The sequence below is a fragment of the Salvelinus fontinalis genome, chromosome 11, assembly GCF_029448725.1.
Source record: "Salvelinus fontinalis isolate EN_2023a chromosome 11, ASM2944872v1, whole genome shotgun sequence".
In the NCBI taxonomy this organism is placed as follows: Eukaryota; Metazoa; Chordata; class Actinopteri; order Salmoniformes; family Salmonidae; genus Salvelinus; species Salvelinus fontinalis.
The window spans coordinates 27,420,397-27,447,498 of record NC_074675.1 but is presented as its reverse complement, the minus strand read 5'-3'; the positions used below and the strand labels follow the sequence as shown (position 1 = coordinate 27,447,498).

The following is a 27,102-nucleotide window of genomic DNA, read 5'->3' as shown; positions in this document are numbered from 1 at the left end:
AAGAGAAACACAACGCATATTAATAGAAGGGTGTAACTATGCATAATTATATATGCAAAGAAAAACCAAAGTCTGATAACATGACAATTCCCACTCTCTCTTCACCTGACTCTATGCCTTCAGGATATTTTCCTGCTGGGTTCCACAAAAACGAAAGCTCTATAAAACCTCCTCATGCTTTCACCGAGTCTTCCCCTTTCAGACCACAGGCTCCAAGAGGTGTTCCCAAGCCGTGTAATTTTCACTTTGCTCCCCTTCTCCTTCTTCCTCCTTGGCCACCCGATATATACGTGTGGTGGCCTTAATCCCTTTGGGTCCCCAGGGCCAGGGTTGAGAAAGAAAGTTCTAGTCTACTCCAAGCTTTAACTGTCCTTCGGATGGGAGGTTAAACCAAGGTATTGACCCACTGTGGTCACTAAGGATCCATTGGCACTTGTTGCTAGTGTAGGGGTGTTAATCCATGTCTTCTGAATTCCCAAAATGGCCGCTCATACCACCACTAGATCTACGTTGCCCATACTATTACTATGTACTATATGTCCAGAATATAGCCCTAGCAGATTGCTATATAGTTACAATATGGCCCCATTGACCTCCATTGAAGATCACAAGTGTACTTACCAAGACATATGTTTCATTTAGTGCCACAGACAGACAGACTAGAACCAGACTGATGAGATGTCGCCCAGATAACAGCAGAGACAAAGGGCCCAGAGGCGCACAGATGCAAACACCATTTTGCAGCGGTAAGATGAGCCGTGGGTTTAAGCAGTGAGTCTGTGTGTGGTGTGTGTCTATGAGTGAGCCACCCCGCATGGTGGATCAGGTGTCATGGAGAGTTAATAAGAAAGGGATTTAAGTGGCTCTCTGTCAGTGAGCCCCAGATTCTGGTCACACACACACACACACACACACACACACACACACACACACACACACACACACACACACACACACACACACACACACACACACACAGACTACTACTAAATCATAGTCGTGTAGTGGGTGTCGGGTGTCAACCTCTTGTGCTGTCATATCTGTGCCAATCGCTGTGAAACTCAATCAGGCCTTTTTAATTAAACACGGCTCCTTTCTAGTGTGGCCAGAGTCTGTGTCTGTCTCTGTCTTTGTGTGTTTTGACCTAAAAAAAAGATTTTGCGACAATCTCTTTTGTTACGGAGTCGTAAATAAAGCCTTGCCATCCATTATGTGATCAGTTTAGCTGTAGAAAAATGGCAGAGAGTTACTTGTCCACATTAGAGCTGTTTACATCAGTGTCTTTCACTAACGTCACAGTCATTTCAGTGTGACGTGAGGGAATTCAATCTGTCAGTTTCTCTTCATTTCTCTGTTGCTTCTCTCTGTCTGTCTTTTCTTTCCTTTCCCTTTCTCTCTCTATCTTCTTTTCTCTCTCTCTCCCTTTTTCTTTCTCCGGCCCTCTGTTTTCTGTTACAATAATTCTACACCAATCATTGTCAGACAGTAGAGTCAAAGTACGCCAAACACGCCGTGAAACGAACAACACGACATCTTGCGTGACCGAACATAAAAGTGATTTGAGGCTAGCCTTAATGAAGTAACGAGCAGACCGTCACGCTAGCTAACTCTCAACTCCCTCTGGCAGATGCTTATGGTCGATGCTGACGGCGTCTTGTCCGGACTTCATACGTTGACCCCTAACCTTTGACCCTATACGACCGTAGATGACTTTCTGTCAGAGACCTCCCTCACTAGGTTTTCTAGTGGACACAAGACCCACAAACCTATTATCAAATTGGTCAGTTCAGGATGAAGTAACAGGACTATGATTTCGATTAGATTTACCTCCACACTGTTCCCTCTAATTTGTTGGGGCACACAGAAAATTTGTGGTCTTGTGAACAGAAACTTGAACATTGTGAAAATGTTGTGCAACTTCCAGCACGTTTACAGTGAACACTGAGGCTGTGCCCTTACAGTTTTAGACAGTAGCCAATAGGCTATTGTGGCTATTTGAGCATAATGTCGACCTGCCAACAAAATCAATGGAGCAAATCCCATAACATTTTCACATGGAAATAGATTTGATATCTATGATATAGCCTACATTAGCCTATATAGGGTGTTCAATGCAGGCCTACATTGCATGAGACTTTAAAAAAAATGTTTTTACATGATGAAGGTCTTGACATTAATTAATTAGAACACCATGGGCCAAATAGGTGACTGTAAATTGCATTGAATTGTGTTGTATGATGCAAGAAGCCACTTTACGAAATAAAATTTATTATTTTTACTCTACAGAGAATTAGACAATTGGCTTATTTGCATATCCAAGCCTGGCTCAAAATACAACACTGCCTCTTTAATTAAGACGTAAGCTTTTTCTCAAAGACAGCTTTAAATGTAGCCTACACATTTTGTGCTCTTGTAGGAAGTAGTAACTCCCCATTGCTGACCTATGCTTATCTAAAACTAGGCTAATAACTCGCTAACTAGCGAAGAATATCAACAAATGTGCACATGAACTCTGATCTGAACTGATCTGAAAAGTGCATTCACTCAAAGGTGATTGAAAGACCGCTTGTGGGCTACCCTCGCCAATATAATTCTACTCCGTTGCGTTCTGGCTCGGCCTACAACAAAATCACAGACTCAATCTTGCAAAGTTAGATTTGTTTTGGTTTGTTGCATTGAAAAGGGGCTGCCATAATGTTGATTTGATCACAGAATTGGTTTTGGATCTATATAGCGCAAACTAATTGGGTGAACTCAGTGAAGTTCAATCGCTTGCGTCTTTGCGAGGCCTGGCATTTCTTTTGCGCGGCAGTCCGAGGAAGTGCGCGGCTTTGAGGGAACATTGTTGGTACCATCTAATAATGATTATAAATCCTTCATGAATTATTATAAATGCATTTTGGGTGAACTATCCCTTTACAGTGCTAAGTGGGGAATGAATGACCCCCCCCTCCCTCCCTTTGTTATAAAATATGACTGGCGTAGGAACAGATGTCAACCAGTGGTAGGGGTCACACTGCTACAGTAATACCACACACACGCAGCTGACTGACATGCGATGCTCCAGCTGTTCACTCAGCACTCTGCCTCTGGGGAGATGACCCATCGTCAGAGCTTGGGGAAGGAGCTAGCGTCTCCGGCGGCAACCAAGGGCATGGGGAATCTACCCTCTAACTGCACTATCCCCCACTCTGTCTCCTTGTCTCTCTCTCTCTCTCTCTCTCTCTCTCTCTACCCCCCCTCTCTCTCTCTCTCTCTCCTTCTCTCACTCTACCCTCTCTCTCCCTCTACTCTCTCTCTCTCTCTACCCACTGTCGCTCTCTCTTTCTCTACCCACTCTCTCCTCTCTCTCTTTTTCTCTCTCTCTACCCTCTCTCTTCTCTCCTTGTCTCGCTCTCTTTCTACCCTCTCTCTCTCCCTCTCTCTTTCTCTCTCTATCCTCTCTCTACCCTCTACCATCTCTCTCACTTTCTCCTTCTCTCTCTACCCACCCTCTCCCTACATTCTCTCTCTACCTCTCTCTCTCTCTCTCTCTCTACCCTCTCTCTCCCCTCTTTCTTTTCTCTCGTGTCTCTCTCTCTATTTCTCTAGTCCAGGAATGGGCAACTTTGATGGAGATGGGGGACAGAAAACATCTGAACTCATCATAAAGGGCCGCAGTTGCTTGCAGGTCCACGTACACACATCCATACCCCCCCCCCAGTCTAATCCCCCTCCCCCTCCAACCCAACCAGAAGAGAACTTCTGTAACAAACTCTCTCTCTTTTAGCGTGTTCCACTTGAAGGTTACAGAGGCACATAGAGGGGAGAGGAGGGATGAAGGGATGGGAGAGAGAGAAAAGGGATGAATACCTCTCAATGATATTGCAGTGACACAAGACATTGACAGCAGCGCAGCACTAAATAGAACATATTAAAACACTTTCATAAGATCTTAATGGACTATAGTCTGTGACAGAATTCCATCTGGGAATTCTAGACTTCCATCATCTCCTTCTTCAAAATAAGATATTCCAGAGATTCCGATCGGACCAGTCACAGTAGTTATTACAGAAGATGTCACGCTATAGCTCTAAACACCCATCCTGTGTGTGTGTGTGTGTGTGTGTGTGTGTGTGTGTGTGTGTGTGTGTGTGTGTGTGTGTGTGTGGCATCATCATGGAAACGCTATAAATCAGTGTCTATGTCTGTCTGTCTGTCTGTCTGTCTGTCTGTCTGTCTGTCTAATAGCTGGGTTTCTCAACTCCACTGTAACGGTTTTCCTCTTCCTCTTCATCAGAAGAGGAGGAGCAGGGATTGAACCAAAATGCAGCGGAGTTTGAATACATGATTTATTAAAGAAAAAACACGAAAACACGAACTTGACTAGACTAACAAAACAACAAACGGTGTCGACAGATCTGAACGACGGACTCACATAACACGAAGAACGCACGAACAGGGAAAATAGCCTACACATAAAAATGACGATAAACAAAACAAACCGAACAGTCCCGTATGGTGCGACAAACACTGACACAGGAGACAACCACCCACACCGAACACTGTGAAACAACCTACCTAAATATGACTCTTAATTAGAGGAACGCCAAACACCTGCCTCCAATTAAGAGCCATACCAGGCAACCCATAAACCAACATAGAAACAGAAAACATAGAATGCCCACCCAAACTCACATCCTGACCAACTAACACATACAACAAACTAACAGAAATAGGTCAGGAACGTGACATAACCCCCCCCATAAGGTGCGAACTCCGGGCGCACCAGCACAAAGTCTAGGGGAGGGTCTGGGTGGGCATCTGACCACGGTGGTGGCTCAGGCTCCGGGCGAGGTCCCCACCCCACCATAGTCAATCCCAGCTTCCATTTCCCCCTATGAATGACCACCCTCATCTTACCCCCACTAAATCCTTTTGGTAACATCGACACCAGGGGCAGCACCGGGACAGAGGGATAGCTCAGGACAGAGGGATAGCTCAGGACAGAGGGATAGATCAGGATAGTGAGGTAACTCAGGATAGAAAGGTAGCTCAGGATAGAGGGGCAACTCCGGACTGAAAGGCAGCTCCGGACAGAGAGACAGCTCTGGACTGAGGGGCAGTTCTGAATAAATAGCCGCTCTGGGCTGAGGGACAGCTCATGACTGGCTGACGGCTCTGGACGCTCATGGCTGGCTGACGGCTCTGGACGCTCATGGCTGGCTGACGGCTCTGGACGCTCATGGCTGGCTGACGGCTCTGGACGCTCATGGCTCACTGACGGCTCTGGCAGATCCTGTCTGGTTGGCGGCTCTGGCAGATCCTGTCTGGTTGGCGGCTCTGGCAGATCCTGTCTGGTTGGCGGCTCTGGCAGATCCTGTCTGGTTGGCGGCTCTGGCAGATCCTGTCTGGTTGGCGGCTCTGGCAGATCCTGTCTGGTTATCGGCTCTGACGGCTCGGGACAGACGGGCGGCTCTAATGGCTCGGGACAGACGGATGGCTCAGACGGCGCTGGGGAGACGGATGGCTCAGATGGCGCTGCGGAGACGGATGGCTCAGACTGCTCCTGTCTGGCGGAAGGCTCTGGCTGCTCCTGTCTGGCGGAAGGCTCTGTAGGCTCATGGCAGACGGGCAGCTTTGCAGGCTCATGGCAGACAGGCAGTTCATGCGCCGTTGGGCAGACGGCAGACTCTGGCCGGCTGAGACACACTGTAGGCTTGGTGCGTGGTGCCGGAACTGGAGGCACCTGACTGGGGACACGCACTTCAAGCCTAGTGCGGGGAGCAGGGACAGGGCACACTGACCTCTCGAAGCGCACTATATGCCTGGTGCGTGGTACCGGACTGAGGGCACGCACCTCAGGACAAGTGCGGGGAGAAACAACAGTGTGCACAGGACTTAGGAGACGCACATGTGGCTTAGTGCACGGTGCCGGAACTGGAGGCACTAGGCTGGAGACACGCACCATAGGGAGAGTGCGTGGAGGAGGCACAGGGCTCTGAAAACGCACTGGAAGCCTGGTGCGTAGTGTAGGCACTGGTGGTACTGGGCTGGGGCGGGGAGGTAGTGCCGGAAATACCGGACCGTGCAGGCGTACTGGCTCCCTTGAGCACCGAGCCTGCCCAACCTTACCTGGTTGAATGCTCCCCGTAGCCCGACCAGTGCGGGGAGGTGGAATAACCCGCACCGGGCTATGTAGGCGAACCGGGGACACCATGCGTAAGGCTGGTGCCATGTAAGCCGGCCCGAGGAGACGCACTGGAGACCAGACGCGTTGAGCCGGCCTCATGACACCTGGCTCAATGCCCAATCTAGCCCTACTAGTGCGGGGAGGTGGAATAACCCGCACTGGGCTATGCACTCGTACAGGAGACACCGTGCGCTCTACTGCGTAACACGGCGCCTGCCCGTACTCCCGCTCTCCACGGTAAGCCTGGGAAGTGGGCGCAGGTCTCCTACCTGCCCTCGGCCCACTACCTCTTAGCCCCCCCCAAAGAAATTTTTGGGGTCTCCTCTCGGACTTCCAGCCACGTCTCCTTGCTGCCTCCTCATACCACCGCTCTTGGGCTCTCGCTGCCTCCATCTCCTCACGAGCGCGGCGATATTCCCCAATGGGAGCCCAGTGTCCTTTACCTTCCAGCTCATCCTCCCAAGTCCAGTAGTCCTGTGTATAATCCTGCTCGACTTCACGCCGCTTGGTTCTGGATCGGTGGGTGGTTCTGTAACGGTTTTCCTCTTCCTCTTCATTAGAAGAGGAGGAGCAGGGATTGAACCAAAATGCAGCGGAGTTTGAAGACATGATTTATTAAAGAAAAAACACGAAAACACGAACTTGACTAGACTAACAAAACAACAAACGGTGTAGACAGATCTGAACGACGGACTCACATAACACGAAGAACGCACGAACAGGGAAAATAGCCTACACATAAAAATGACGATAAACAAAACAAACCGAACAGTCCCGTATGGTGCGACAAACACTGACACAGGAGACAACCACCCACACCGAACACTGTGAAACAACCTACCTAAATATGACTCTTAATTAGAGGAACGCCAAACACCTGCCTCCAATTAAGAGCCATACCAGGCAACCCATAAACCAACATAGAAACAGAAAACATAGAATGCCCACCCAAACTCACATCCTGACCAACTAACACATACAACAAACTAACAGAAATAGGTCAGGAACGTGACATCCACGATATGTACATCACGTCAATGGAGTTGAGCGGAGACGACTGTCGGCGGAGTTTACCTCTGACTACATCCAGTCGCTGTCAGTCGATACGAGGAAACAGTCAGTGGTTATATTTGACAAAAGTTTTACTTAAATAGTATGGATTTCAGCAAACATTGAAAGGCACACAGCTACAGAGTAAAATACATAGGTACATTGCAAAGGTTTAGGAATTTACATTTTTTTGCAAATATCGACCGACAGTGACTCGATGTAGTCAGAGGTAAACTCTGCCCGCAGTCGTCTCCGCTCAACTCCTTTGATGTGATGTACATATCGTGGAGTTGAGAAACTCAGCTATCTGTCAGAGACTACAGTGGATGTACTCAATTGAAAACTGCATTGAAATGGGGAAAAAAAGAGGGAGCGAGAGAGAAAGAGAGCCACCCCATCATAGCCCTTCTATATCTTGTAAGTCGTACAAATATAATCGTCAAATCCAGAGAGGCACATCCCAAAAAAGTCAATCCACTACTTTACCCCTTTCTTCACACAACCATAACGCTAGAGCTAGCATAGCTAACGTGTGTGTATGTGCGTGTGTATATAGATTCAGAAGCCTGACAGGGAAAGGTACTTTTTCATATTCAGGATCCTCTGAGTGGAATAGTCTGCCTCTGCCTGTTCAAACTATTCCAACTCTGTGTAGCTTTCAAAGGAAGGTGATATCCTGGTTGACAGATAGGGTGCCTCTGTGAGCAATCCCTCCTAGCCCAATGAGGATGACCAAATAGAGATCCTTTGTGTATGGTACGTATATGTTGTTGTGTTTATATGGCTAAATAACCAAATTGACATGCCATTTTAGCTTCCGTTTTTTAAAAATCCTGCCACATTTGCCAAACTTGCTAAATGCTATCATGAAAGAGGAACCCAAAGGAAAAAAGTCTGACTTTTTGTTGTTTATCCTCGATAATTCTTAATCAAGTGCATCATTTTGTATGTGTACCTTGTTTTAAACGATCAAATAAACTAAACTCAACTAAATGTGACATAATTTTCACAGGGACTCAGGGCCATATGTATCAAGCGTCTCACTCAGAGTAGGAGTGCTGACCTAGGATCAGGTCCATGTAATCTTTTCATTGTGATCTAAAAGACTAAACGGAACCTAAATAAGCCCTCCTGCTCTGATATGCCTGATAAGTACGGCCCCAGTTCTTAGTGGGCTGTTTGCTTGCATAAGTCTTAAGTATTATATTTTTCCTGGAATCCTCAGAATCAACCTGATATACAACGGCTTGAAATTGTACTTTGCACTGCCTCCCAATCCTTCTCTCCCTCTCTCCTCATCTGCCCTCCACCCATCCTCTCTCTATCTGCTCTTCCGAAAAACGACCTCATCCCTCCTCCTCCCTTCTCTCTATCCCCTCCATCCCCTCACTTACCCTACATTCGTCTTTTCTCCTTTCTCCGTACCCACCTTACATCCCTTCTCTATCCCCCTCTTCTCTTACTCCATCCCTCTTTTCCCCTAAATTCTACCCAGTCCCCTCCTCCTACCTCTCCGGCCCAACCCCTTCTCCCCTTCTCCTCAACCACCCTCCATCCCTCCTCTCTACCCTTACCTCTACCCCCCCCACCCCTTCCCTAATTCTCCTCACCCACCCTCCATCCCCCCTATCTCTACCCCTCCCCCCCAGCCCAACCCCTTCTCCCCTTCTCCTACCCACCCGCCATCCCCCCTATCTCTATCCCTCCCCTCCCTCCCTCCCCAGCCCAACCCCTTCTCCCCTTCTGCTACCCACCCGCCATCCTCCTTTCTTCCCCCCATCCTAACCCCTTCTCCCTACAGTAAGCCCATTCACTTTCAGACCCTTTCCCAGCGGTGTTTTGTCTGCATCCCAAATTGCACCCTATTCCATTTATCGTGCACAACAGAACCCATAGGGCTCTTGTCAAATGTAGTGCACTATATAGGGAGTAGGGTGCCATTTGGGACACAGTCTTTGTCTTGGGCCACACCCCGTTAGCCAGACACACATTGAGACAGACTCTTGAGACAGCCATTTATAGAAAAATACAATTGAATAGCAAACATACAAGTAATTTTGGAGCAACACAGGCAATCGCCATTTTCTCAAGGCCTATTCCAAAATGAACTACAAAAACGTTCTGTGAGTCTTTTGAATCACCCAGACAGACCATTACCGACTGCCTCAATTTCTACCAAAATAGAACCCAGAAATAGACCCAATTCTCTAAAACACTAAAAAAGCTTGCTCTACTTTCTTTGTTTTTGAGAGCAGAGGGATTTTTAAAAAAGCATGCAGGCCAGTGCTGCTTATAAAACTGACAGATCAGCTGTTCATTTACATAAGAAACATCCTCATCGCCAAATTAGTTTACATTTTGGGTCCCTCTTCTCCAAAACACACTTTAATCATATACACACACACACACTGCCAAGCACAGCCAGTTACCACGATGCTATCGGTCCCGCCTGCGGCCAATTTAGCGAGAGAGTTGTAAACAGTACTCTGTTATAAAACCACATTATCAAGGTCTTCACACTGCCCTCTCTACACATCTCCACACAGAGAACACTTGCATTGCTAGTTGGCCAGGATTTTTCCCCCTAATTGTAGCATTACCTCTCCATTACCTCATTGTTTTCACCCTACTCATAGAACACACACACGCACGCACGCACGCACGCACGCACGCACGCACGCACGCACGCACGCACGCACACACACACACACACACACACACACACACACACACACACACACACACACACACACACACACACACACACACACACACACACACACACACACACACACACACACACACACACACACACACACACACACACACACACACACACAGCCTAACCCTGCTGTTAAACACAACAGCAATTACCAGCATTCGCCACGCCAAAGGCAATCCGTGTGTGTGTGTATGTGTGTGGCCAGCCAAGGCAGCTAGACTGTGATTTGTTTGAGTATAGTTTATTTTTCCACAGTGTACTCGAAAGAGCAGCAGCAGCAAGGAAGGAATGTGAGGTTTGTTTAATAAATCTGAACGTGTGTGTGTGTGTGTGTGTGTGTGTGTGGGTGTGTGTGTGTGTGTGAGAACGTGTATGTTCTATGAGAGAGGTGAAAACACACACGCTCCAATTAACATACTGTTGCGTTTACAGACAGTGACAACATGAAAGAGGTCTTGGCTTGTTGGTTGGTGTGTAGCTGTAGAATATGTGTGTGGGTTGTATACATACGAAAGGGATTGAAGATTTCTTTCATCACTTAGTTGTACTGACGTGGAGGTAGAAAAATAAACACACCATTAACTGGATGTTGGGGCAAGGCGTAGGACACACACATACACACGCACACACATACACATAGCTATGTCTTGTGAGGACTTTTTGGGGACTATTCAAAATTCTATTTTCCCTAACCCTAACCTTAACCCTTAACCCTAAATCTAACCCTTAACCCTAAATCTAACCCTCACTCCTAAACATAACCACTAACCCCTAAACCCTAACCCTAACTACAATTCTAACCCTTAACTTACCCCTAAGCCTAAAATAGCCTTTTTAAAAGTGAGGACTGGCAAAATGTCCTCACTTCTCTGAATTTTAGTTGGTTTACTATTGCTGAGGACTTCTGGTACTCACAAGTATAGTAAAACATGTACACACACACACACACACACCGACTAATACTAGTGTGACTAATACTATAATAAATCTATTAATATGAGAGGCTATGGTTGCAACTATCCCAGAACTTCTAATGATGTCTAATATGGAAACAGATGGCTGGATCAATATGTTCGTACATATTTTAATGATTAAACACCATTAAAAGAGAACTCCGTCCAGACGCAATTATATAATGGAGGGAATTGGCTGGTAAAGTGTGTTGATTCTTTTTGAGGTAAGCATTGGCCATTTGTCATATATATGAGGACTAATTAAATCACCTCTAAGGATCTAGGAACAAAATGACTTGATTAAGAAACAAATAACATCCTCAAATCCAAAGACACATGCGCATGCACACACACACACACTGGGCATCCACAGTGACTATTTGAGTCTATAAAAATCAAGCCACAAAGGTCAGGGGGTAAAGGTCATAGGTCCAACTGATAATGATGAAGGGGGTCATTTCCTTTGTATTTTCCTCCTCTGTAGGGTGTGTGCCATGTCTTGCACTGTAAGGAGTCGTAGCCTGATCCCAGATCTGTTTGTGCTGTCTTGCCTGACAATGACTTCCAATAAGTTGGCAAGACAGCACAAACAGATCTGGGTTCATGCTAATGCCTGTAAGTCTGCCAGTGGGGTTGGTTGAATTCTTAATTGTGATGCAACAATTTTTAATATAGTTCTCCTTATTGTAAAAATGTCAGAACAGATGGCATACAGCCTCTGGCAGAGCTTTAGTGTTGGAGAAGAAGGGAAGGAAAGAGACTGGGATGGAGAGCGGGGAGGAAGGCACAAAGAGAGAGGGGGGCAGAAAAAGAGGAGAGAAATAATAACGAGAGGGTGAGAGGGAGAGGGAGAGAGGGAGGTAGAGGGGGAGAGAGAGAGAGACAGAGAGAGAGGTAAATGGGATATCTCCCCGCCGCCACAAAGGTGCTGTAAAAGACTGTAATCAGATTCCACTCCAGTCTCCTCAAACTGTAGTGGTTTTAAAGATCCTGCTCCTCGAACCTCTCCTCTACTGCCATCCAGAAGGAGGAGGAGGAAGAAGAGGAAGAGCAGGAAAGAATGAATATTTTTCACAAACTGTATGCATGGAATAGATCGTTCTCACAACAATACATGCTTACATGTTACAAACAGTGCCCCATAGGTAACAGAGACCCTCCATCTGAGGAGAGGTTCATTAATCCTCCAGACCCACTAAGGGAGGGTTGCTCTGCACCACACAGACACACACACCGCTCTGCACCACACAGACACACACATCGCTCTGCACTGAGACGGGTCAGTAGGGAGACAATCTATTACTGACCCCTGCCAGCCAGTCATGGCCCCAAGGGGGAAGACCTTGACACCGTTACTTTCACACTGTTATTTTCTCAGTATTTTTAATCATTATTTTGTACGGTACACAGCAGTTTTGACCTGTGTTTTCACCTCAAAGTTATCTACTCTGAGGATTTGTTTAGTGTTGAAGAACCTAAAGAAATTGAAGTCGTGTCCTGCTGCTGCTGGTAAGGATTTATTTGAATAGAAAAAGTATTTTGAAACATCCTGCTGGATTATATTCTGCAGGGAAATATGATAAATATGATTGTTTGGACAACAGTTGCTTAGTTGCTATTGTGACACCTGTGTATGCACCTGTGGATATCTAATGGGGCTTACCACATAATGGCTCCCGATACTGGACACTGTAAAGCTTCCCAGTCGAACCAGTCTGCGCTTATATTACGTTGACATTTTGTGAAGTTTTTGTCTTCAAGCTGTTTTTTCTCCAGGCTGTTCGTGCACACACATTTTTTAATTGAGGCAAGTCGAAGTTCGGTAGTCAAAGTCATTGCCCCTCCGTCAGTGATTGGTCAACAGTACTACTTCTAGTAGGAGTGGGAACGTGAAGTGTTTGTTTCCATGCAAATTTTGTCACTTGAGAATTACCGCACAAAACATCTTAGTTAGATGTAAAAATTGAGCGAGTAAGACATCATTTGCAAAAACATCAACATTAACGACAGATTTCTTGATTTATCTTAGATTAATTCAGACTATTTTGGGGAACTGTTTCTGGCTATGTCGTTGTGACGGTGGATCAAGAGGCACAACAGTAATATTGCTGTTATTTTCTCGTTTTTCAAGCAAAGGTCTTTAGGGAGTATGAGAGCACAGATGGTCGTTTCGCTATGCCGAGTTCTGCTGTGATCAAACCAAATTGATGTATGCTGACGCCTTAACTAGACAGGCAATCCAGTGTGTTCTTATAGGGTGGTGTGAACCTAGATGGCCTATTGCTGCTGGTGTTGTTCAGTTACATCAGTGGTTCTCAAACCTCTCTGTGGGGACCCCAAGCACAGATTATCCATTATATTGGCCAGATAATCTAGTGGCCGCTCTAACAATGAAAAGAAATGTCTTCAAAAATGTAAGGTAGTCGGGAGAAGGCAAGATCAGGAGGGACCATTCTAGCCAATGAGAGGGCAGAACCACAGGCGGGTTTGAACAACAGACACTACGTTTTCCACTAGTTACCCCAACTACAAAGTTAAAATTGGCTATATTGTAAAAATGCATTCACATTTTTTTATTATATTTGTTGTCTTAATTTGAGGTTAGGGTTAGGAATAATGTTAGCAGTGTGGTTAAGGTTAGTGTTAGGTTTAAAATCACATGTTAAGAAGATAAATTGCCGAAATAGGAGGGGTTTATAATGTTGTGGCTGTGGTAACTAGTGACAACCAGGCACAACATCGATATCAATAGTTTTATCTCAAAGTTGCCGGGATGTCACGTGTCCTACTTATACCAGTACACTCGTAACAGCCAAATCCTTACAAAACGTATATCAAATCAAATGTATTTATATAGCCCTTCGTACATCAGCTGATATCTCCAAGTGCTGTACAGAATATTCGATCAAATAAGCCACACATAGCAATTAAGCCATTCAACTATTTGTTAACCAAATTCTACACTCTCATTGACCTCCATACAAAAACTCCTCGGTTGGTGAGCGAAAAACCCCCACAAAAAAACACCACCTGCTGAAGAAGACAGATGTTGGGCCCTGTTATCCCTCTCACTTCACCTCTTCCTCTCTGCCCCCAGCCATTTCATGTATTTGATCTATTCCAGAGCTAGCACACCTGATTCAACTTGCCAACTAATCATCAAGCCCTTGACTACTTAAATCAGGTGAGTTAGTTCAGGGCGACAACAAAATTGTGAAACGTCTGGGGAGGAGAGGTTTGAGAACCACGGAGTTACATCATTGTGAGCAGGGCTAAGATATGGCATTGGTGTGGCAGCGCCAGAAGATGTCTTCCTTTGATGTTCTTACCATGTGGAGAAAGGGTTTGTGTTTCCTTCCTCTGAGGGGGTAGTCTTTCCTTGGGTTCATGGGAACCACAGCGATGGCGCCGGAGGGCAACACCAACGGTCACGCCCACTCTTCTAGCCAAACCTGGGATGTAGTGTGAAGTTGCCCCTAGATGCTGATCTTGGGTCAGTTTAGCATTTTCCCAACTAATGGTTAAGGTTAGGATTGGGGCAGGAGAAGCTTATCCTAGATCTGTACCCAGGGGAAACGTTCACACCCGTGGTGGTCCAAAAAGCCACTTTCTTAGCACATCTACAATGGGCTTCTATATGTATGGAAGGTTTCGTTCAAATCAAAAGGGGTGCTGTCAAAAAGTGATTGAGTTTAAATGGATTTACCTTGAAACTAAATGCTGAATAACAATTGTCAAATTTAAAACATTTTCCTTTATTCTTGTCTGACGAACACGACCTTGCTTACGAATTCCAACATTTTGGGAACATGTCGATGGATCGGATTCTATTTGACCTGAAAATCCATTAATTAATTAATTTAGCAACAGCTGCTCAAAAGAAGGACAAGGGATTGAGGGCAAATAATCTCAATTTCCACACCTGCAGTACAAGGCCAACCACACCCATCCTGCTATTCCACCCACACTCCTTGTGTGTGTGTGTGTGTATTGTTTGTATGTGTGAATTGTGTGTGTGTGTGTGTGTGTGTGTGTGTGTGTGTGTGTGTGTGTGTGTGTGTGTGTGTGTGTGTGTGTGTGTGTGTGTGTGTGTGTGTGTGTGGGGTGCGTGCATACGTGCGTGCGTGCACTAATCCCCAACGGTCAATTCCCGACTGTCAATTTAATCCAGGTCCCCATGGATGGGGATGTTGTACATCTACAAGGAGATGAGAATAATGTTTTGCCACACCAAGAGCAGCCCGGCCCCACTGGACACAGGTCCAACCCCTGGCTCTGCAAACCCTGCCCATCTGTTTTTTATATCTGCTTTGCCACGTTGGTCTGGCACTGGCAAAGGGCACACTATAGAGAACGCTTGCATTGTTAGTTGGCCAGGAATTCTTCCTGGTCAGGGTAAGTTGGTCAGAGAAACCTCCAGGACCGTAATTGTAGTACTACCTCTCCATTACCTCATTGTTTTCACCTCGGTCATATACACACACCCCTCTGCGGATTTACATAATAGTTACACATAACTATAGAGAAGGGTCTGCCCTGAGCCCAGCCACCACACACCACACCCCACACAAATACACACCACACCACACAAATACAGAAAGAGAGGAAGTAGTTGTATGAGGGCTAGCCTGAGCCCACCACCCAACTACACAGAGATGAGGTAGTGGCATGAGGGTCAGGACCCTAAGGCTATGCAGGACCAGGGTTGAAGTCCGCAGCTAGCGTATCCTTGTACCAGACCTGTACGTGCTTTAGCCCAGGGGTTTTCTGGAAACCATGTATTTTAAAGGTCCAATGCAGCTTTTTTTTCTTCAATATCAAATCCTTTCTGGTTAACAATTAAGTACCTTACTGTAATTGTTTTCAATTAAAATTGTCAAAAATACACCGAAATAGCTTCTTAGCAAAGGGAAATTTCTCAAGCAAGAATTTAGCTAGGACTGTCTGGGAGGTATGAGTGGGGAGGGGAAAACTTAAAATGTTCTGCTATTGACAGAGAGGTTTGGAACTCTCTTTCTTAATGGTCTATTAACTAATTTACCACATGGTGACATCACCATGAAAGGCTTAAACTCCATCCCACCAAAACAGGCTGAAATTTCAGGCGATCTTTTCAAACAGGGCATTATCATCATTTTGACAGTATTATTCCAACCTCATAGTGTGGAAATATATATATATAAAACACAGGATAATTATGTTTTGGACTGCACTGGGCTTTAACTATTCCACACACCTGATTCAACTTGGCAGTTAATCACCAAACCTTTGAATAGGTGAATCAGGTGAGCTAGTTCAGGGCTACAACAAAGTTGTGAAACGTCTGGGGGTCCCCGAGGAGAGGTTTGAAAACCACTGCTTTAACCTACTGCTCTATCATTGCCATGCCTCCATGTATGTTTGGTATGTATGCAGGCACGTACACAGATAGAGCTCTACCTGTGCAGGTAGTGGCATAATTTCCCCTAAAAATATATTTTTTTGTAGGCTATACATTTTCTGTCATTGTTGTTTGGAACCCACGGCCCGCAAGTCATTGTCAAGTTTGCCACCCCCCCACCCCCCCCCCACCCTATCCGTTGGTTGCGCCTGTTGATCTGGGCCTGGCTTCCAAAAAGCATCTTAAGGCTAAGTTCATTGTTAGAACCTTTTAGGAGCATTATTAAATCTCCAAGCTGTTTCCCAAAACAATAGCAATAGCTCTAACACTCGTTAGCATTGGCTCGTGTTACTAATGTTTTGTACACTCAGTGTATTTTATGATGTGTAGCCTAACATGTGCGTAATGATATGCCAAATCTGTGATTCAGTGCATTTTTATTGGGTAAGCATTCAAGTAAACCGATTAGATGTTTGCAGCTGTAGGTGGTAATATCTCTCTAGGTACTGATCCGTCGTCAGTATTGTGAAATAATTATAATGTTAAGGTAAGATCATCGCACATAGCGAACGCTCTCTTTACATGGTGTTTTGGGAAACGCATGTTACATATTTGGCCGTTGTAGGAAGGATGAATATTAAAACACTTGTAAGCCTGACACCCCATTCACATTAATCATAAGCACCATTTTTCCAAACTCTTCTTCTTCAGTCCGGCCAGAGTCCGTCGAAGACTAGGAAGTTACCAAACCATAGAAGAAGATGAAAATATGTGTTACTCATTCCTATAAGTGAGTACTATTTTAATAGTATGTTAAAAATAATGCACATTGGATTTTAAACCAATTATACTTTATGACTGTTGCCTCCTGTTTCAGTTTATTGTGATGGTAATGACGTTTGTTTTTTATGATAATTATTAGGTGAAGGTCGCAAGCTACAGTATAGACTAGCTTTTAGCTAGCTCTGCTCTGTATGCTAGCTTGACTTGCTAGAAGGTTATAGAAAGAAGTTGAGGAAAAAAGTAACTGAACAAAACATATTTTATTATCAACTGAAACAATACGTTTCTCCTGTCTTGAATTAAAAGGTCATATTTTACAATTTCCCCCAAAATGCGATCCCTGACAAGAGACTAGGCTGTCCTTCATCTTTTCTTGCATTGTGAAACCCTCTCTATGCTCTCCATCCAGTAACGGAACGAGATTGCATAAAGATAACGTATGGCGCAATGAAATACGTTTGTCACGATGTAAACGGGGCATGAGTTCCATGCTATTGGGAAACCGCTCACGCACCCGATTGTGCCTTTTTCCCAGTCTGCCAGGTATGGAGATTGCGCACGCACTGGGGAGGAGAGAGAGAAAGAGAGATATGTGTTTGTGGTGTGTGTGTGTGTGTGTGGCGGATGCTATCACTGTTATTTATAAGCCTGCATTGTCACTTCAAGAGCATAGATTCATTATTCTGTATTGTGTTCCCACAGGTCCAGGCAGGAAGACAAAGGCTGCAGTCCAAACACATCCTATCCCCTCAGCCCTCAAATGAAGTGGCCTGAGGGGATAGGGATGGACCACCCTGGCCCGGAAAATCGTCACTCGTTCATCCCGTGATGATAGTGTTTTCAGCCACCGGTAGCTTGTGGGTGCGTTATATGCGCTACAGTCAATTATGATTGCACGCCTACTTACATTAAATATATAATTATTAATATATGCCAACTGTATAATAGCTAGCAAATTAATTAGTTAAATAACGTTAGTCTGCCTAGCTGGAAACATTTTTATTTCTACAATTTCCAAAAGCGAACCAAACAAAAACAGAATTACTTTTACGAGACGTGTTTGTGCCGTCATGTGAATTAGTAGCACAATTTCTAACTTATTTACATTAGTTTTTACTTACACTTGTATGTTGACTCCATATATTGACGTTTAAGTTTTAATTTTTGGCTGACTTTTCTTCGCGGATGTGCAATCGTCAAAAATTGAATAATGGGGAGTTTCCGGCCCCGAATTGAACATGATTGTACACTCGCAAACTTGACTAAAAACGAGGGCTGAGGGGCTTATGTTGCAAATTTCCCTTGCTTAGCTAATCATTTGGACCGCCCTCAAAGAGAACACACTGCTATACCATTAGAGTGGTGTGAATGGGTTTATCTGAATTTACCCTACATTTTCCCCCACCTTGGCCAGCCCCCTAACAATTTGAGTTCAACCAATGAGCTTCAGCCCTTCACCATTTCACTAACATCTAGCAAGAGGCACATCATGCACACACAGCGAGAGAGAGTGCAATGCAATTTTTGGGGACCACTTTTGGCTCGTGAGCGCTACTTTCAGAACTACTGGATAAAAAGTATACACAAGTACCGGAGAATCTCTTTAATTATATACCGTGGTGCCACATTCTCAATATACTTGATTCGTCCTCATTTGTACTCTTTTGTGACACACACAAACACTAACCTCAATTGTGTTCAATTTAAATCATTTGATTGCCAAGAAATAGTTGTACTGTCAATATAGGCTAATAATGAAACAAGTGGCGATTAAGTCAAAATAAATCCAATCTAATAGAAGTGAACCTACCTGAACCACACAAAAATGGGAACGTTAAAACTTCAAACTTCTACAGTAGTGAACGAAATGCACTGTAGATTGCTAGGCTAATTACATAGCATATCCCTCACTCACGCCAAACTACACTGAGTGTACAAAACATTAGGAACAACATTGAGTTGCACCGGCTTAATATTGAGTTGCATTGAGTTACTAATATTGAGTTGCACCTGCTTTTGCCCTCAGAACAGCCTCAATTTGTCAGGGCATCGACTCTACAAGGTGTCAAAAGCTTTCTACAGGGATGCTGGCCCATGTTGACTCCAATGCTTCCCACAGTTGTGTCAAGTTGGCTGGATGTCCTTTGGGTGGTGGACCATTTGTGATACACATGGGAAACTATTGAACGTGAAAACCCCAGCAGCATGACACACTTAAACCGGTGCGCCTGGAACCTACTACCATACCCGTTCAAAGGCACTTAAATCTTTTAACTTGCCCATTCACCCTCTGAATAGCACACATACACAATCCATGTCTCAATTGTCTTAAGGCTTAGAAATCCTTCTTTAACCTGCCTCCTCCCCTTCATCTACACTGAGTGAAGTGGATTTAACAAGTTACATCAATAAGGGATCATACAATGCCTTCAGAATGTATTCACACCCCTTTTTCCACATTTTGTTGTGTTACAGCCTGAATTTTAAATTGATTTAATTGAGATTTTGTGTCACTGGCCTACACACAATACCCCATAATGTCAAAGTGGAATGTTTTTAGAAAGTTTTACAAATTAATAAAAATTAAAAGGTGAAATGTCTTTAGGGAATAGGTATTCAACCCCGTTGTCATGGCAAGCCTAAATACGTTCTGGAGTAAAAATTTGCTTTAACAAGTCACATAATACATTGCATGGAATCATTCTGTGTGCAATAATAGTGTTTTAACATAATTATTGTTATTTCTGAACTTATTAAACAGTTACAGAGTTTAATGGCTCTGATTGGATAAACTGAGGCTGGATCAACAACATTGCAGTTACATCCTGCACATGCATTTACATTTACGTCATTTAGCAGACGCTCTTATCCAGAGCGACTTACAAGTACATACATTCATACTTTTTTGTACTGGCCCCCCGTGGGAATCGAACCCACAACCCTGGCGTTGCAAGCGCCATGCTCTACCAACTGAGCCACACGGGACATGCAAGGTACTAAAGTAATACTGCAGAAAATGTGGCAAAGCAATTCACTTTTTGTCCTGAATACAAAGTGTTATGTTTAGGGCAAATCCAAAACAACACATTACTGAGTACCACATTCCATATTTTCAAGCGTAGTGGTGGCTACATCATGTTATGGGAACGCTTGTAATCGTTAAGGACTGAAAAAAAAGGAATGGAGCTTAGCACAGGCAAAATCCTAGCTGAAAACCTGCTTCAGTCTGCTTTCCAACAGACACTGGGAGATGAATTCACCTTTCAGCAGGACAATAACCTAAAACACAAGGCCAAATCTACACTGGTGTTGCTTACCAAGAAGACAGTGAATGTTCCTGAGTGACCGAGTTAGTTTTGACTTAAATCTACTTGAAAATCTATGACAAGACCTGAAAATGGATGTCTAGCAATGATCAACAACCAATTTGACAGAGCTTGAAGAATTTTTAATAATAATTCACAAAATGTTGTACAATCCAGGTGTGGAAAGCTCTTAGAGACTTACCCAGAAAGACTCACAGCTGTAATAGCTGCCAAAGGTGCTTCTACAATGTATTGACTCAGGGGTGTGAAGCTACGTAAATTGAGATATTTCTATATTTCAGTTTTCAATAAATGAGCAAAAAATTCTAAACATGTTTTCACTTTGTCATTATGGGGTATTGTGTGTAGATGGGTGAGAAAAAAATGATTCCGTTATTTTCTATTTAATCCATTTTGAATTCAGGCTGTAACACAACACACTGTGGAGTATGTCAAGGGGTATGAATACTTTCTGAAGGCACTGTAGCTTTCACCTGGATTCACCTGATAAGTCTATGTCATGAAATGTTCTGTACACTCATGGAATACCTAATCTGACAGCACTTTCAGCTCAATCACACTAATATTAACCTTATTAGATGATAGGGTGAAAACAAGATGCTCTGTGGTGGGATGACTGGACAGATAGATATCATGTTTCATTCTAATTAACCCATAGCAAACTAATTAAAATAGGTTGGTAAAAAGGAAATTAGGCTGAAACAAAATAGCAAATAGTATTATATTGCGAAAACATTGCATTTATTCATAGGCCTAAATGCATCTTAAATATATGTTTTCTATTTCCTGTTGTTTCCTCTCTCTCCATCTCATGTTCTGAAATGATAAACTCTTTTCATGCTAATTAATTAGGCCTTCATTAAGCGGGGAGAGTGTTAAACCAATTTCATCTAATATAATAGATAATCAATCATATGGCTTTCAGCTCCTTCTGGAAGATAGTGCCTTCAAAAAGTATCCATACCCCTTGACTTATTACACATTTTGTTGTGGTTCAGCCTGAATTCAAAATGGATTAAATTGTTTGTTTTTTATCTCCCCAATCTACACACAATACCCAATAATGACAAAGTGAAAACATGTTTTTAGAAATGTTTGCAAATGAAATACAGAAATATACAGAAATACAGAAATATCTAATTTACGTAAGTATTCACACCCCTGAGACAATACTTAGCAGAAGCACCTTTTGCGGGTGTTTCTGTATCAGCTTTGCACATCTGGATTTGGGGATTTTTCTCCATTCTTCCCTGCAGATTTTCTCGGGCTCTGTTAAATTAGTTGGGGAGCGGCAGTGAACAGCAATCTTCAAGTTTTTCCACAGATTTTCAATGGGATTCAGGTCTGGGCTTTGGCTGGGCCACACAAAGACTGTCACATGTGCTGAAGCCATTCCAGCGTCGCTTTGGCTGCATGCTTGGGGTCATTGCCCTGTTGGAATGTAAATTTTCGCTCCAGTCGAAGGTCATTTGCACTCTGAAGCAGGTTCTAATCAAGGATTTGCCTGTATTTGGTTCCATTCATTGTTCCCTCTATCCTTACCAATCTCTCAGTCCCTGCCGCTGAAAAGCATCCCCATAGCATAATGCTGCCACCACCATGCTTCACGGGATGTTTGGTGTTTAACAGGTGATGATCTGTGCCTGGTTTTATCCAGACATAGCACTTTGCATTCAGGCCAAATAGTAAAATTTTTGTCTCATCAGACTACAGAATCTTTTTCCTTATGGTCTCAGAGTCTTGCACATGCCTTTTTGCAAACTCCAGATGAGCTGTCTTGTGCCTTTTTCTCAGGAGTGGTTTCCTTTTGGCCACTCTCCCATAAAGCCCAGATTGGTGAAGTGCTGCAGAGACTGTTGTCCTTCTGGCAGGTACTCCCATCTCAGCCAAGAAACTATAGTTCTGTCAGATTGGTCATTGGGTTCTTGGTCACCTCCCTGACCAAGGTCCTTCTTGCCCGGTTGCTCAGTTTGGTCAGACGGCCAGCTCTAGGCAAAGTCTAGGTAGTTCCAGATTTTTTCCATTTCCCAATGATGGAGACGAGACCACTGTGCTCTTGTAAACTTTCAACACTCTAGAAATTGTTTTATACCCTTCCAAAAAATATTTGCCTCTACAGAGATCTACGGAAAGTTCCTTTGACTTCATGGTATAGTTTTTGCTCTGACATGCACTGTCAACTGTGGGACCTTATATAGAAAAGTTTCTTTCTAAATCATGTCCAAACAATTGCATTGACAACAGGTGGACTCCAATCAAGTTGTTGTATTGACATCTAAAGGATGATCAAAGGAATTTGGATGCAACTGAGCTAAATTTGGAATGTCATAGCAAAGGCGTGTGAATAGGTATGTAAATGAGATATTTTTGTATTTGATTTTCAATAAATATGCAAACAATTCTAAAAACATGTTTTTATTTCGTCATAGTTTTTTTTTTAAATATCCATTTTGAATTCAGGCGTTACCACAACAAAATGTGGAATAAGTCAAGGGGTATGAATACTTTCTGAAAGCACTGAAGATTATCATAATCTATTGAGTTCCTAAAGTAGCCTACCGTCCGCGGTAAAATAACAGGACAGGACGAGACCGGGAGAATATGAGCACGGCACCCAGATCCAAACCTACATGTCAATATTTTGGGATAATTCATTCATTCAAAAATAAACTCCGAAGGGCATAATAATAATGATGAAATGCGAACCGGCATGACCGACGGGCTGAAATGACAAACGCACTTGTCACAACAGCCTATGCCTGAGACCGTCGTCGCTTGATCATCGGTCAGTGACTGACACAACACCGCAGCGGCAGGCGTTGTAAAGAATTAAGACCCGGGGCAGTGGGGTGCTGGGTGCACCAGTCCGGTGACGTTGGAAAAGCAATGAAACGACACAATAATATATTCTATTGTAGACTACTGGAAGCAATGCCAGCAGAAATTCCCAGATAAATATCATCTCGTAAAAATTGGGGAAATAGCGATTAACGGGTATTGGAATAAAAAAAAGGTGCTGTTACAGATAAACACGAAACATTATGATGATATTCTATTCTATATCACCCACCTTTGTCATCTCACGACAAACAGACGCGACTGATGATGGTGCGGCTATTCTCGTTTGACGTTTTTGACTAATAGGTAGGCTACTGTCCCTCTTTCACCGGTACCCCGTTATGAGAGAAGCGAATCTCCTCCAATCTTCCTTTTCCTTCTTATTCTTCTTCGTCATCGATTCATTCGTGATAGAAACATCAAAAGGACTGTATAGGAGGCTAGTGCTATGGAAACGCTGCAGGATGGAATCGTTCGTTTTACATTTGATTGCCCCTCTGTCCGGCGGATGCTGCTCTCCCGCTGTATGTCATCAATGCTTTGAGACCCCTCGCGCGCACAAACGAGACGGTCATGTCTTTTGAGACCGCTTTTCTTCTATACCCGCGCCGATTGCACGCGTGCGCGCTGCCCCCCCCCCCCCCCCCCCCCCCCCCCCCCCCCCCAGTCGTGGAATGAAGGAGCAGCACACACACAAGCGCACACACATGCTGAGGATGTGGAATGACTCAATTATATATTATAAGAGAAGACGTTCTTTATTATTATGATTTGATGAAGTGTTGTTTGTGTGTGTATGGCCCATGGCGCCATATTGCAGTGTCCATATGGTTTGGGGTAGACTGGATAGACCATTACATGGACAATAGAGGGAGACAATGCCTCGTTAAACGACACTGTCTTTTTCTCCCTATTGAAGAATTTGTTGATCCATGAAGTTCACCATGTTCCTGTCTTCACTGTCTTCACATTGTCTGTTTATGTCCCAAATTGCCCCCTATTCCCTATGAAGTGCACTACTAAAACAGCGGGTTGTGTTCATAACAAGCAGAGGAACATAATGAACTTCATGGATCAACAAATTCTTCAAGAAGGAGACAAGACAGTGCCATTTAACGAGGCATTGTTCCCTAAATTCTACTTGGTCAGCAATGTTAGACATTTCTGACTATGTAGGCCTACATTTTCTGATATATTTTTTGGTTTCATAGAATGTATTGGTTTATTTGATTGCGACAATTGTGCTTTTTAAAAATCCTTTGTGATTCAGGATTATTGCTAGGCCTACACTTGATTCAATGTTGTCATGATTTCAGTTGATCAAAGTTATGGAATTCACACTAGGATATCTATATGTCTGTTTATCACACTTACCATTCATTAAAGAGCTTACTTTACACAATAGCTGTAGCAACTGGATGAAGAGCATTTATCTGACGAGTTTGTTATGAGAAAATTGTCCTCCTATAACAAAATACAAGCAAGGCAAATGGCTTCACTTGGAATAAAAAATATATATTTCTTCAGACAACAATGTAAGTAAGTAGCCTTGGTATGCAATATAGATGCATCTTATCTAGAGACAAACAATGGTTTGTACAGAAGCTCATGTAAATCTGATTCATGATAATCATACGTGACCCCAAGTGTATAATTGGCCTAGCTACTTATATATTGCTTCAGCATTTCACCTTCATTGTCCATGTACTTTACGGAATATGACAAACAACATGTGAACCAAATGCAAACATGTTCTATATGTTTACCTTGTGAAGTGTGAAGAAATGATAGTGTGTGGGCCTGTCCTGTGACATTGTTGCGACCTCCAAGGGGGCCCTCTGTCACTGAAAGCCCTCTTATCTTCCTATGGAAGAGTTGAATAATTCACCTTACGCACACACACACACACACACAAACACACACACACACACACACACACACACACACACACACACACACACACACACACACACACACACACACACACACACACACACACACACACACCATCTAGGATAGATAAGCCCCCTACTGCTCCCTCCTTCCCTCCTACAGGGCTTGTCATCACCATCGATCACCACAATGCCTTCCTTGCCCCCCCCCCCACCACCTCCCTCCTCCACTCCTCCCTCATCCCCTGCTCCGCTGCTCCCTTGGTACGGCCGGGGCTAGTGTAGTGCTGCTTGGATTTCAACTCCAGAGAGAGAGAGAGTGTGTGTTTGTCTGTGTTAGCTTGACTCTCAGAGGGAGGAGAAACCCCACTTCTCCAAGATCAGGTATCCCGTACAGCCAGGCCTCTCTCTCTCTCTCTCTCTCTCCCTCTCTCCCAATCTTTCTCTCTGCTTAGCTTAGTCCTGGGCGGATTAATGGGTGCTCTGTGTGTGTGTTTGTGTGTGTGTGGGGGGGCTTAATCTTCTGTGATGATTTAATTTGCATGTTATGGCCTTTTGCACTCTCTGCATATTTTCTATGGTTAAGCTGCTCTTTCATCATTTCCCTCTCTCTGATTACACTACAGAGGGAGCTCAACTCTCCGTCCTCTCATCAACTGTGTGTGTGTTTGTGTCCAGTCAGTAACTGGAGCAGTTCACCAGGCAAGGCTGAGGGAGTGCCAGCGTTGCCTGTTAAAGTGACACACACACACACACACACACACACACACACACACACACACACACACACACACACACACACACACACACACACACACACACACACACACACACACACACACACACACACACACACACACACACACACACACACACACACACACACACACACACACACAATACACCCTTAGAACCTCCACCAGGAAGTGGCCATTAACTGTGAATGGGGTCAAAGGTAAAAACAGAAGAGCCGACAAGGAAAGGTGGATATGACTGCGTCCCAAATCGCACCCTATCCCTATATAGTGCACTACTTTTGACCAGAGCTCTATGGGTCCTGGTCATAAGTAGTGCACTATATACAGAATAGAGTGGCATTGGGGAGAGCCTATGCGTTAACAGGAGTTTTTAGAGTGTTCACTTTCTCTGTATAACGAGGGTGTATTGGTATCACATGTGTCATTAACATAGTATTAGTGTTGGAGCACTTAACCTAGTGTACGTTGAGTTGAGTAGAAATTTGGCTGAGGCCAGGTCTACAGTACCATGTACAGTGAAGAACAATCTGTCTTTTTTGGTCAGAAATGATTGACTCCCCTGTTTTCAATACCGTTCAATACCTCAACTTGCGAGGATAAAGGCACTGAGCCTTTTTCTAAAATGTTTTATGAATTGGAGAACACATTGGGAGGGATTTTACACCATTCCTTCATACAGATTATTTTCAGATCCTTGAAATCCTTCATCTGTGTTTATGGACTGCCCTCCTCAATTCAAATCACAGGTTTTCAAAGGGCTTCAAGTCTAGAGACTGAGATGGCTATTGCTAAATGTTGATTTTTTTAACCACATTAACAATTTTTGTGTGGATTTTGACGTGTGCTTGCGGCCAAGTTTCAACCTCCTGGCAGAGGCAACCAGGTTTTTGGCTAAAATGCCCTGGTTCTGGGTAAAGTTCATGATGTCGTTGACCTTAACAATGGCCCTAGGACCAGTGGAAGCAAAATAGCCCTATAACATCAAAGATATTTTACAGTAGGCATTAGGTTATTTTCTGCTCATGCGTTCTCATTTCGACGCCAAACGCACCGCTGGTGTACATGGCCAAGAAGCTCTATTTTCATGTCATCTGATCAAAGCACTGGTTACAATCCAGCCCCCCCCCCCCCCCCCCCCAACCCACAGACACTATATCAAACCAGCTCCCCTCTGACCCCTGGGTGTTCTGAAATCTCACTAGTGATCAGCTTAGTGGTGCAGTCCACA

General features: G+C 44.1%; 1 protein-coding gene across 1 annotated transcript in view; it reads right to left on the bottom strand.

The window, feature by feature from the left end:
• gal3st3 (galactose-3-O-sulfotransferase 3) overlaps positions 1-23,846 on the bottom strand; it is a 34,306-nt gene extending 10,460 nt beyond the window's left edge. The window contains exon 1 of the mRNA XM_055938209.1: positions 23,457-23,846. The gene's annotated coding sequence lies outside the window, so the exon portion shown is untranslated. The remainder of the gene's footprint in view (positions 1-23,456) is intronic.
• Positions 23,847-27,102: the final 3,256 nt, after the last annotated feature.